Source organism: Zosterops lateralis (genome assembly GCF_965231275.1).
Source record: "Zosterops lateralis genome assembly, chromosome: 3".
Lineage (NCBI taxonomy): Eukaryota > Metazoa > Chordata > Aves > Passeriformes > Zosteropidae > Zosterops > Zosterops lateralis.
The window spans coordinates 108002804-108014941 of record NC_139764.1 but is presented as its reverse complement, the minus strand read 5'-3'; the positions used below and the strand labels follow the sequence as shown (position 1 = coordinate 108014941).

At 46.8% G+C, this 12138-nt stretch overlaps 1 long non-coding RNA gene across 1 annotated transcript in view; it reads right to left on the bottom strand.

Annotated features, from left to right (window-relative positions):
- LOC310906932 overlaps positions 1-12138 on the bottom strand; it is a 226187-nt gene that overhangs the window by 19012 nt on the left and 195037 nt on the right. The window lies entirely within an intron of this gene.

The window sequence follows — 12138 nt, the reverse complement described above, 5'->3', positions numbered from 1 at the left end:
TCTGTCTCCAGCTCACTGAGTCACATCACCCATGCCTGGACAGCAGCTTCCATCAGGCCTGTTCCTGGCATTGTGCCTCCTGCACATCCCTCTCTGTTCTCCTGGGACTCATGAGGCTGAGCTCTGTGCAGCTTGACAGAGAACAGAAAGAGGCTGAGAAGAAAGATCCATAGGAACACGAGGAGGCTATCACAGTCTTCAGGGAACTGGGATGAAGTCATGGCAGAAATACATAGGGAAATAGAGTGACACAGGTAAGTAAATATGGCTAAACCAAGCCTAGTGCAAAACAAGCCTGAGCTTATGTTTTCAGTGTCACCTTTTTTGTCCCTTCCAGTGCCTAAAGAAGGCTTATGGACAAGAGGGAAAGTGACTTTTTATAAAGGCAGATAGTGATAGGGCAAGGAGAGATGGTTTTAAAATAAAAGAGGAGAAATTTAGACTGATTTTTAGAAAGAAATTCTTCCCTGTGAGGGTGGCAAGGCCCTGGCACAGTGTGTCCAGAGAAGCTGTGGATGCCCCATCCCTGGAAGTGTCCAAGGCCAGGTTAGATGGAGCTTGGAGCAGCCTGGGATAGTGGAAGGTGTCCCTGCCCATGGCAGGGGGGTTGGAATGGGTTGACCTTTATGGTCCCTTCCAACCAAACCATTCTGTGGTTCTGTTACTGCCATGAGTCTGTGCCCAGCCTTTCAGTTCAAGCACTTTGAGCTCACCAGCTCTTTGAATATTTTTTCTCATGGGGACTGCATTTCTGCAAACGTAAGGTTTGAGCCTTTTTTCTCTTTAAATTTGGCATTCGATTTGCTAATGTCAGCCTCCAGAGGGCGAAAACCCTTCCGAGAGACGCTGGGAATGGCTCCAGCCAGGGGGAAGATGATCTGCTTGTGAAACCGCAGCAGAAAGACCCGTCATAAAGAATTCCCGTCCCCCTCCCCCCCAAAAAAAAAAAAAAAAAAAAAAAAAAAAAAAAAAAAAAAAAAAAAAAGAAGAAATTATTCATTTTCCGACTAATTTCTGTGAGACATCCCCGGCTCCCAAACCTGACCGCTGCTGGGCCAGGGCGGTGGAATCGGGTGCGGGAAGGGGAAGATGAATTTCTGACTCGGGGTTTCCTGGAAAGCTTTAGGGATGATGAAAGCGGCTGGTGCCTTCCGTCCTGAGGGAAGTTTTTCGGTGGCTTGTCCCAGAAAGTGCCTCACAAGCCAGAAACCCCGGGCGATGCAGGAAAATCCTGGTGCTGGTGATGCAGAAGTTATTTATTTCCGAATATCCTTGCACAGTGCTGTAGGGGAAAAGGGGCTCTGCCACTTGCCAGCTTCAGAGAAGATACAAAATCCTGCCAGATCAGCACATCCTGCTGCTCTAACCTTAACCCAGAGCCCACAGCCATGGAGAAATATGTCCCAGAACACCCAGTTCTGGGACATATTAAAAGTTAGTTAAAGCAAGGGTGGGATGCTTTTAAAACAACACACACATTGCTGCTTGTTGAAGACACCCAGTTCCTGGAAGTGCTGAGTACTTGCTCTGAAAAAAGCCCAAAAACAACCCAGATCTTTTGTGTTACGTCTACAGAGAAATTGGGAAAAATAGGAACTGGTGAGAATATCATAGTCTTGGACAGTGATGTTATTATTGAAAAAAAAGTGTTGTAGGAAAGTATGGAGATAAGGTGGAATGAGACAGGAGCAGTTTGGGAGTGAGAAGAAGGGAAATGGTGCTGAGGAAGAGACTGAAGAAATGGGATTGCTGGGGCCTTCAGTGTAAGGAATAATTCAGTGTATATATATACACACACACATCAGCTATACCACTAATAAACTCACTCTAAATAGTATAATTCAATTCTGGAGTATATTTCTGGTGAGATAGGAGGTCACAAGCCACAGGCTTGCCCCAGGCATGCTGCTGGGCTCTGGGAGGATGTTGCTGTCAGCAGCAGGGACCAGCACCACTGCATCCATCCTGGCACCATCACTGAAACAGGCTGAGTAATTAAATCATGTACTGCTACATTTCTGTCAGATCTCATTACACAGCACCTGAGTTATTTTTCCAGTTGAGTGGTTGTCTGGATCCTACCGTGGTGATGCTAAATATCCCATCCCTGATGAAAACCCTGGCAATACCCTCAAAGGGGATATTTGGTCAGGGCTGGCAGTTTCTCCTGCAGCAATATAATCTGATGTGGAAGTGGCTCTGCTCATCCATCATCACAGCTCACCCTGGGCAGAAGGGCAGAAGTTCAAAGAAGGGATGCAGGGAAGATCAAATATGAGCAGGTCAGGACTTCTTATCCTCAAAAAGAGGTGGGTGGAAATGTGGTGAGGCTTATGGAACTGGGAGAGGACAGGCTGTTCAGTGCTTCAGCCAATGACAAATAAAAATAAATAAATAGATGGATAAGGGCATCAGCTGGGGTTCCAGGCTCAAAACAGACAAATCAGCCACTGTTTGGTACAAGGTCTGACACAGAAGCTTTGGATGGCAAAGGCTTGTCCTGCTTTCTCCAGAGAACCCTGTGTGGTCACAGGAGAGAAACCCACAGAGGGTCACCCAGCACCCAGAGAGCCCAGGAGCTGCAGGGTCTCCCCACGTCACAAACAGTCAGAGACAGGAGGGTTTGCAGAGGAAATGACATCAGCAGTGATTATGCATTTCCCAGAAATCTGCTTCTGGAATCAGGGACAAGACCATGGGAGGCTGGGACGTGGTGCAGCCTGGTACATCAGCCCTGTCCCATTCCTGTAACCCTCAGGCTGATGTAAAGCAGCTGCAGCAGAGACAGCCCTGGCAGAGCCCTTGCAGCTCACCTCAGCTGCACTGTTTCTCACCTTGCTTTTGTGGCACAGGTGTGGGGGGGCTCATGCCAGCAACAGATGCTGTTCTGATGCCAGTGCAGTTAGAGAAACACCTGGAAACAGATTCCCCATGTTCATCCATCCGTGATATGCCAAGCTAAGGCGTCATCCCTCTGCCTCAGCTGTCTCTTTTATCCAACAAAACCTGAACCGTTTTTTGCACAGTCCAGCATTAACAGCACAGATGGAGCAACTATACTGACATATGCATGGCTTTTAGTCAAAAGGAATAAATTAAATTGGACACAGAGGCCATTTCTATGGCTAGGAGTGGCATAAATATCTTTTACAAAAAAAGCCCCAAACAACCCTCCTTCTCCCCTTGTCTGCTTTCCCATGTGAGATAATCACCCTGGCCAAAAGATTGTGCAGATCTGGCTTGCGCTCAAGACAGAGTTGTTAAAAACTTCATCTTTCAGTTTTAAATTTGCATTTATCTGACATTGGAGGGGCTAAACATGAGCACAGCAAAGCTCATGTGTTTTTTCTCATTGCCACTTTTCAGAGCATTACTGTGTTTTGAAGTGGTTTCTACTGAAGAAGTGTCAAACACAGGGAGCAAAACAAGGCTGTTGTCAGTGCAAACCCACCTTCATTGCATTTCCCAAACATTTTGCCTATGTTCTGCATTTTATGTCAGTGTTCAACATGTTCCTTTCATTTCCTTTTTCTTCTTTATTTTTTCTCAAAACAAAAACAAAAACAAAAACAAACAAACAAACAAAAAACACACACAAAAAAATCAAACCCCCCCCCCAAAAAAAAAACCACAAAAAAAAAAACCACAAAAAAAAAAAAAAAAAAAAAAAAAAAAAAAAAAAAAAACCACCAGACAAGGTTTGAAGGCACAGAACATGCTGAGTGCTTTGGAGAGCTTTTCTAGCAAAGCTTGTCACGTCTTTCTTCTGGAGCTGCTCAGCTTGACAGCCTGTGAACTCTCATTTCTTTAACCAAAGCCCTGAAAACACGATATTCTGCTTAAACTACCCTAACCCTTTAAACTACTCTAACCCTTTATAGCTGTTTAAGCTGCTTAAGAGTCAGCTACGGTTGGGATCAATTCAGACGCTGCAGTGTGGTGGAGTAGCCGAATGCTGTGAACTCCCCTGGCTTTGAAATGATCTCAAAATTGAAAATTGTTCAACTGGTAGCATTTAAATATTCATTGCTCTAAATCTAAGAAAATTTGCTTTTAAATAGGATTGAATTATGAGTCTCAAAGAGATTTGCAGCACAAAGCCCTGTTTGCAGAGAGCCTGAGTAGCAGTTTTAAAGTTATTAACTTGTGCAGTTAGGAAATTCCCTCCTTAAGTGGCATCTTTAACAAATGCTTCACGAAACTGCCTTCAACGATCAAAAAATACAGACGCAATTAATTTGTCGTGAGTTTTAAAGCTCACTGGCATCAACAAAATGAGCTGTATTTTATCTACTGGCTCCCAAGCTGAGTGCAAAACCTGCCAGTGACATAAAATCAGTACAGCTCGATGGTTCTGTGCTCATTTCCTCGGATTCATTAAAGCAGTTGTGGTGGGGATGTGCAATAACACACGTGGACAGGCACAAACCCAAACCTGTCACTGGGGTGAGATGGAGTGAGCCCAATCCCAGGCACAGGGCAAGTTGTTTTGAAGTTCTGAGCCCCATGAGGGCCACTCTTTGAAAGTGCAGCAGCCTAGGCAGTTGTGTGCATCAATAACTGAGCCCATGGGCTGGTGACAGTTTTTGCCCTTTCGTCGTAGGGGTCAGGGGAGGTGACACCAGCCTGGGTGAGGAGCAGATGCCTCTATGTACAACATGATGTATTTGTGGCCAAGTGTTTTTCCAGCTAAAAGAACAGGATGTGATTTTCCTGGCTGAACCGGGGTGAGACCTTGTTGAGTCACCTTTCCAGCCTCTGCCTGACTTGCAGAAGTGAGTTAAATATCAAACTCTCCAGTAGAACCCATTAACCAGCTCCATCACTGCCAAGAGCCACTGGGAAGCAGTGGGAAGGGATGGGGTGATGTGGTGATGTGCTGGGCATTGAGCTCCTTTGAAATGCCCACCAAAACCCCGTGGGGACCCAGGTCTGAAGCTGGAGGATGCTGGGGAATCTGCTGACTGCAGCAATGGAGATGTATGTCCTCTAAACTTCACGTGTCCCATGTGGGGCCTGATGGGACTCCCCCACACCATCACCCCAGCTGACAGTGGGTGCAGGTCCTTGGGGTGGAACTTGAGCACCTATATCCCACAAGGACATCCTGCAAGCCCCACTCAGCCCTTTCAGACATCGTAAAGCCATAGAATGGTTTGGAATGGAAGGGACCTTTAAAGGACATCTAGTCCAACCCCCTGAGCAGGATCTTCAACAAGACCAGGTTGCTCAAAGTCCCACCCAATAAGGCCTTGAATGTTTTCCAGGGATGGGGCATCCACCCCCTCTCCGGTCAACCTATTCCAGTGTTTAACCACCCTCATTGTAAAAAGGGGTGGTCTAAATCTACCCTCTTTTAGTTTTAAAACATTTCCCTTTGTTTTATGACAACAGGCCGTCTAAAAAGGACCACTTAATCTTCACAGACTCCAGCTGCCCAGGCTGGCAATGTTTGGATTGTGTTGGGCACATGGCAGTGTTAGGCATGTGTTGGGACACAGGGACTGTCCCCAGCCTTGAATGAGAATTTTCAGGTGCTTTAGTGTCGCTGGCCATGCAAGTTTTCTGGAGCCTGAGGATGGAGAGCCTGTAGAGCACCTTTAATGTGGTAACATCAGCTTGCCAGATGCTCCAAAAACCAAGAAGTGCAGGAAAATAATTGCTTACTCTGGTCAAAATACACATTTCTCTCTATTTTCAGAAAAAGTCTCCTCTGGAAAGGAAATGGCTGCACATTTAGAGATGGGAGATGTAAGATGCCAGCATTTCAGTGCTGGAAATAACACCTTCTACTGTTTATCTGGGCCTCAGGAAAAAAAGTGAATTAATGACACAGAAGATGGGTGCTGCAAACCTTAATGTCACACTGTCACCCCTTCCCTCCCTCCTGCTGGAGCTGCCAGTGGGGAGCATCTGGCTTTCCCCTGAAAACCACCTGCAATTTATTGCTCCAGCATTAAAGGCTGCACTGTGAGCCCAAACATCACCCTTGGAGCAGCAGGGTGTAAATCCATGCACTGACCACGGGACCACCACAGTGGTGGGCAGCTCTTGATGGCATCCTGCTGTCACCTCCAGCCTGGAGGAAGCCTGGGAGAGCCCAGCAGCTCTCCTGCCTCACCTAAAAGATGTTAATTGTGCTGTGCTTGCTTGAGCCACAGCTCTATAATTAACAGTGCTGCATCTGCAGGTGCTGATGCCGCAGTGATGAACGTGCAGCTCATTTTCCAGGAGCTGCTGGGACTCCAGACAAACGAGGGGTTATTTCAGTTTACTTGCCTGTCATGGAGTGTCCCTGGGTCTGTCCACCCCCTCTGAGTGCAGGTTTGCCATGTAATGGCAGTGGTGGATTTTTTATGGCAACTAACCAATTAGTCTGATTGGGAAATGCTCCCAGGGTTTGAAACACAGTCCTGTGGGTTTTGTATGGAGACCCCAGGGGGTGACACTTGAGAAGGGAGATGGGACCTGGCCTGGGGACACAACCCCAGGGCAGCACTGAATACAGAATCACAGAATTGTCAGGGGCCTCTGGGGATCACCCAGTCCAATCCCCCTGCCAGGGCAGGGTCACCTGGAGCAGGTGACACAGGAAGGCATCCAGATGGGTTTGGAATGTCTCCAGAGAAGGAGATGCCACGACCTCCCTGGGCAGCTCTGGGGCACTGTTAGAGGTGCTAACCCCAAAAGGAGGGTTTGCTGCCTTAGGGAAGATGTTTTTACATCTTAAAACACTCAAACCCCAAACTGGAGGGTCGAGTCCTCCGTGGTTTTGTGTGCTGGGGCAAGTGTGCCAGAAATGGAGAGCTCTTTTAGGATGCACACCAGGTGCTGTATCACTGCCCCTTCCACTGATAAACATCTATTCATTTAAAATCAGGCATGCCATCCTAGTTTGGTTCCTTCAGAAGGGTCTGGAATGGGACAGAACACCCATGGGTTGGGGTGCCAGGCTCAGTCCAAGGCCCACATGGCCATCCATGGCAGCAAAGCACTGCTGGCATCATTCACTCATGGGGATCATGTACAGGAGTGCATCACCTTGGGGGTGGATGCAGAAAAACAGCCCCCTCCAGCCCTTCCCACCCCTCATCCTTCCACTCTGAGGATCCCTGATCCTTCAGGGACGCAGCTGTAGGACACAGAGCAGGGGAAAGCAGAGGAAGACAAAGAGAGTGGGAAATATAAATAATGACTTGAGGCTCTTTCAGTACAAGATGCACAAAACCCAAGTTACTTTTAATTTTGCCATCAAAACAGCATTTTTAATGCCAGCATGGAATTGTTCGGGTGTCTTAGGGACACTCTAAGCTTCTATCACAGCACATGCCCACACTCATGGGTTCAAAGGTTGCATCTGCCAGGGACCTGCAGAATTTTGTTCTTGTCAGATCAGCTTTTATTTCCCTGCCAGATCCAGAAAATCTCACTGATTCAACTCTTTGGCTCTTCATCTCTCACGCTCATGGCATGACTGAGTAGCTGCATTTGCTGAGCAAGTGTCACCCCCAATTTGTGTCACCCCCAATTTGTGTCACTGTAGGAGGGAGAAGAGCCAGGGCTATTACATGTTTATTATATTAATGTCCCTATTTCTAGGCTGACAGCAAGACCAAGGGATATTTTACAGAAACCTATGCACTTTATACCAGGCAACAAATCCTGATTCAACCTGTTACATAAATTATTTATCCCAATCACAGAAAGTTAGAGGAGGGGAAGGCTGGGTTAGTCCAGACAAGGCAGTTGATGGAGGTGCAGTGAAAGCAAGCCCACAGTGAGGAAGGCTCCTGATTTCAAAAGGGCAAAGCTCACAAACTCAGCATCACCAGAGCCTGGCTGCAAATGCCACCAGTGTGAGGACAATCAGGGCCTTCTCAGCCTGGAGAAGAGAAGGCTCCAGGGAAACCTTACTGTGACCTTTTGTATTTAAAGGGGGTTTATAATAAAGAGAGAGAGTGAGCTTTTACAGGGGCAGATGATGATTGGACAAAGGGGGATGGTTTTAAACTAAAAGAGGAAAAATTTAGATTCATTATTAAGAAGAAATTCTTCACTGTGAGGGTGGTGGGGCCCTGGCACAAGTTGTCCAGAGAAGCTGTGGCTGCCCCATACCTGGAATTGTGCAAGGCCAGGCTGGATGGGGCTTGCAGCAACCTGGTGTAGGGAAAGGTGTCCCTGCCCATGGCAGGGGGATTGGGATGAAATGAGATGAGCTTTAATGTCCCTTCCAACCCAACCCATTCTGTGATTCTGATTCTGCAAGTTCCAAGGCTAGTGCAGATGTGGATGTTATTTCAGCTTTTATCAGTGACATGTGCTGATGGCATGTGGCCCTCCTCATGCATTGGATGGACCAAGGAGGACTGAGGTTCACAGCAGCAAAATGGGAATTTCTTAAATGCTCAGGCACGACACAAAACCCTGAGAAAACCTGACCTGAGCCCAGAAAAATTAAAAATGAAAGTCAAGGAATGGGATCACAGTCTTCAAATACCTCCAGGAAAGGAGCCAAGGGGCAGCCAGGGGAGGATAAATATCAGGCAGAGAAAATATTTAGTTTAGCTAAAGGACCATATTGACACTTGAGCAAAACAGGATTATAAGTCCACAGATACATTTAATTATAAGAAACTTCCCATGCATTCAAGCAGAAGAAAGGAGAGGTGAGAGAAGAGAAAAAAAAAAAAGGGAAAAAAAGGAAAAGAAAGGCCATTTTCAAGTTTAAATGGCATTTTTTAAAAAGGAAATTTTATAAGATGGCAACAGCAGGGGTAGGGGAAAGGGTTGATGTCCCATCCTTGCACCTCCTTAGGGGGTGTGACTAATGTAGGTGGGTTAATTCATCTTTACTGTCCAGACTGTTGAATTTTTGGGTGGTTCCCAAGCCTGATTTTAGCTCAGGACAACTCACAGGCTGCTGGCTTTCTTGCAGGATCCATCCAGGAAGCAGAGGGCAAGTGGGTGCTCCCTGCCGACAGGGCAATTTGGAGGTGCCACCTGTTCTGAGAGTTGGCAGAGCATCAGTGCAACCTCTTCCCATCAGTGCCAATCCCTGCTCCACCATCCTCCTGCCACAGAAATGTTGGCCAGGTGCAGGGGAAGGTCCTTGGGAAAGGAAGAAAAGGAGAAAAAACACAAAAGGAGGAAAAAATTGGATTTTCATCACTTAGGGACAGCTGTGATTTTCAGGTGAATTCCCTGCCCCCATGCTGTTTTGCTTTACAAAGCCAAATTGCTCCATGCCCCAGTTTTGTCTTTCTTCCATCAGTGGAACATCACTGCCATGTCCCTTGCATGGGGCAGAGAGAAGGAGCATCCCTGCTCTGGGGAGGCAGGACAGGCTGGGGAAAAGGAGTGAGTGGTTTCCTCTGGGAGGGACAGGGACTAAGATAGAGGACAGGCTTGTTGTCTCAGCTCTGGGGCGGGACCTTCCTCCCAGCTGCACTTGCTGAGATGAGGCAAGAGGAAGGCAGAGATCTAACCAGGGAGCCAGCATGGCCATAGATTTATCCCTAGTTCAAAAATCTCATTTAAAGGGCAAATTAATTAATGGAAAGCATGGTTTGGTAACATTGCCTCTGTCCTTCCCATTTTCTGGGGCTCATTACACCCCAAATCTCCTTGAGTCAGGCTGGTACAGGAGCTGTTGGGGCAAGACTTTTCTCTGAATTTAACCCTGAATTTTTTTCTGATTAGTTTGCTTATGGGGAGTTTGATCTCTGTCCTTCAAGTTTCCCCACTTGCAAAACGACAGTAACACTCAGTAGAAAGGCACCTGGCACTCTGCTCACCAGAGACAGTGCTAAGACAGCTTGTTATTCTTAAAATAAATTATCAGTAAGAGAAGAAGCCACAAAAAGCATTCATCAGCTATTGAAGGACCCTGGAAGATCAATGGTTTAGTTAATATCATTCTTGCCAAGTATTAGCCTGGAAGGATCAGAGCTGCCAGAAACAAAGTCAGGCAGATTAATGTCCTGCCCCAGTCCTGGTTTCCCACTGAGCCTGACAGGTCCTGGCAAAAGCTCCTGTGCCCAGAAATGTATTTTGAGACCAGCATGCTTATAGATTATTCCCTTCAAATTAAATTCAGGCAAAGTTAGTCTCATCCACAGAAGGCAGAGAGCAGACAGGTGAAGCTGGTGCAGCAGCCAAGGGGTTCCCCTGAGGGGATTGGAGCAGAAAATAAGGAGCAGGAGCAGAGACTCAAATGTGCATTGGCTCCAAGGGCTTGGGGCACGGTGCAACAACTGTGAGCTGCCAGAAACATCCACAGCTTCCACAAGAGGCAGGTCCTCCATTATCCACCCAGCTCCCTCCACCCCGGAAAGTAAGGAAAATTAAATTAGAGTATCCCAAAAGAACCTATAAAGCTCATGGATGCTCACACAGAGAAGCAGCAGCCGCATCCTAAATGGTGTGATAAACACCTCAGGGGTTGCCATCATTTGTATACTTAATGAGTACACAAATTATAGTTCTTCTTATTTCTCCTCCATCTTCCCATTTCCTACCAGTTGCCCTGGAAACTTCCCTCTTGAGGCACTCACAGGGGCAAAGTCCGAGAGGAGAAAAAAACAGCTGCAAACATTTTGTGGTGCAAAGCTTGTAGCCAAACAATGCCAGGGGAGGATTTTGGGGTAAGCTATACCTGTACCAACCTGCCTCCCTCCCACACACTGCACAGCTTGGCCCTGTGGCCCCAGTGATGGGAACAGACCCCCAAATATCCCCCACATCCCACAATATCCCCACATCCCACGCTGAGCACACAGGACACCCCCAGCATCTCCTCTGCTCTCCCCACAACTTGTTCACACAAAAGCTGCACAGACTATCCCTCCTACACACATACTGCTGCAATCCACAGAGAACTGGCTGATATACAAGGAGCCAGAGGGGTGAATGACATCCCAGAAGACCTCGGGGTGCTTTTCCAACCGGGATGTAAGCAACCACACCCAGAGAGCTGCAATTAATTCCCCATTAGGATAGACTCCAATTTGGCTAAGGTAGGAGGAAAGTGCACAAGATGCCTTGTTCTTCTGCAGAGAGCACCTGCAATTCATGGGGAGAAAAAAAAAAAAAAAAAAGAAAGAAAGGAGAATTAAAAAATACAATCCCAATGCTTATGTGCACTGGAGGAATTAGAAGACCCTGGATCAGCAGAGGCAGCCCATCCTGAGGATGCCAGGCCATGCTGGAGGCATCTCTGGAGGGCTTTGTCCCAGCAAACATTGTCACCCTAAGAGTAAATGCAATGTCCACACCTCATAGCCCAGCCCCAACGAGCAGGGCTGGGGCAGCAAATGTTTTGTGCAATCCACACCAGAAATTTCAGTCTCTGATCTGAAGCAAGATGCCCACAGCAGGCAGAGGAGGCTGTGCCCTCATCATGCTTCCTTGTGCCCTCTGATTTCACAGGCTCTACCACCCAGGACTGCCACCCCAGTACCCAAATCCCACCCCTCAAATACCATGATTGAGCAAGGCCAGGCAAGGGGCAAACCCCACCTCTCACCTACAATGCACTCTCAAGCACATTTTCAATGCAGATTTTGTGTAAATGCACTTTTATGCAAATTACATATATTTATAAAGATCTTTATATTCACACTTTTACCTTTTTAGGCAAAGACTTCACCCATTTGAGCTGCACATCACGGTTTGTGCATTGCCCACGATGCCTCAAGTAAGACAAAGATGAGAACAAGGACAATTTCTGCTCCCATGGAGTTATGCCTCCAGGTCATGAACCCATTGATCCCACCTGCCTGATTTATTTTCTTAAGGCTTTAGCGAGCTGGCTCAGAGGAAGGGTGGGGGCACGGGGCTTGTGGCTCCTCACACCACCCACGCTGCCAGGAAATACCCTGCCTGTACGTGGGGCTCAGCTGCTCTCAGCTATTTTTCGCTACACACCCCCGGAGACAGAAAATATTTATATACTATACACTTATAAAAATACAGAGTAAAAATATAGGAAAATATGTAAATATAGAAATAGCACAGTACATTAAAATATTGATGTAGTATATCTAAATATATGATGTATAGGTGAATATATTGTACACAATATAAATATTGTACAAACGTATACATATGCATACAACAAAAAGTTGGAAATCTGAAATG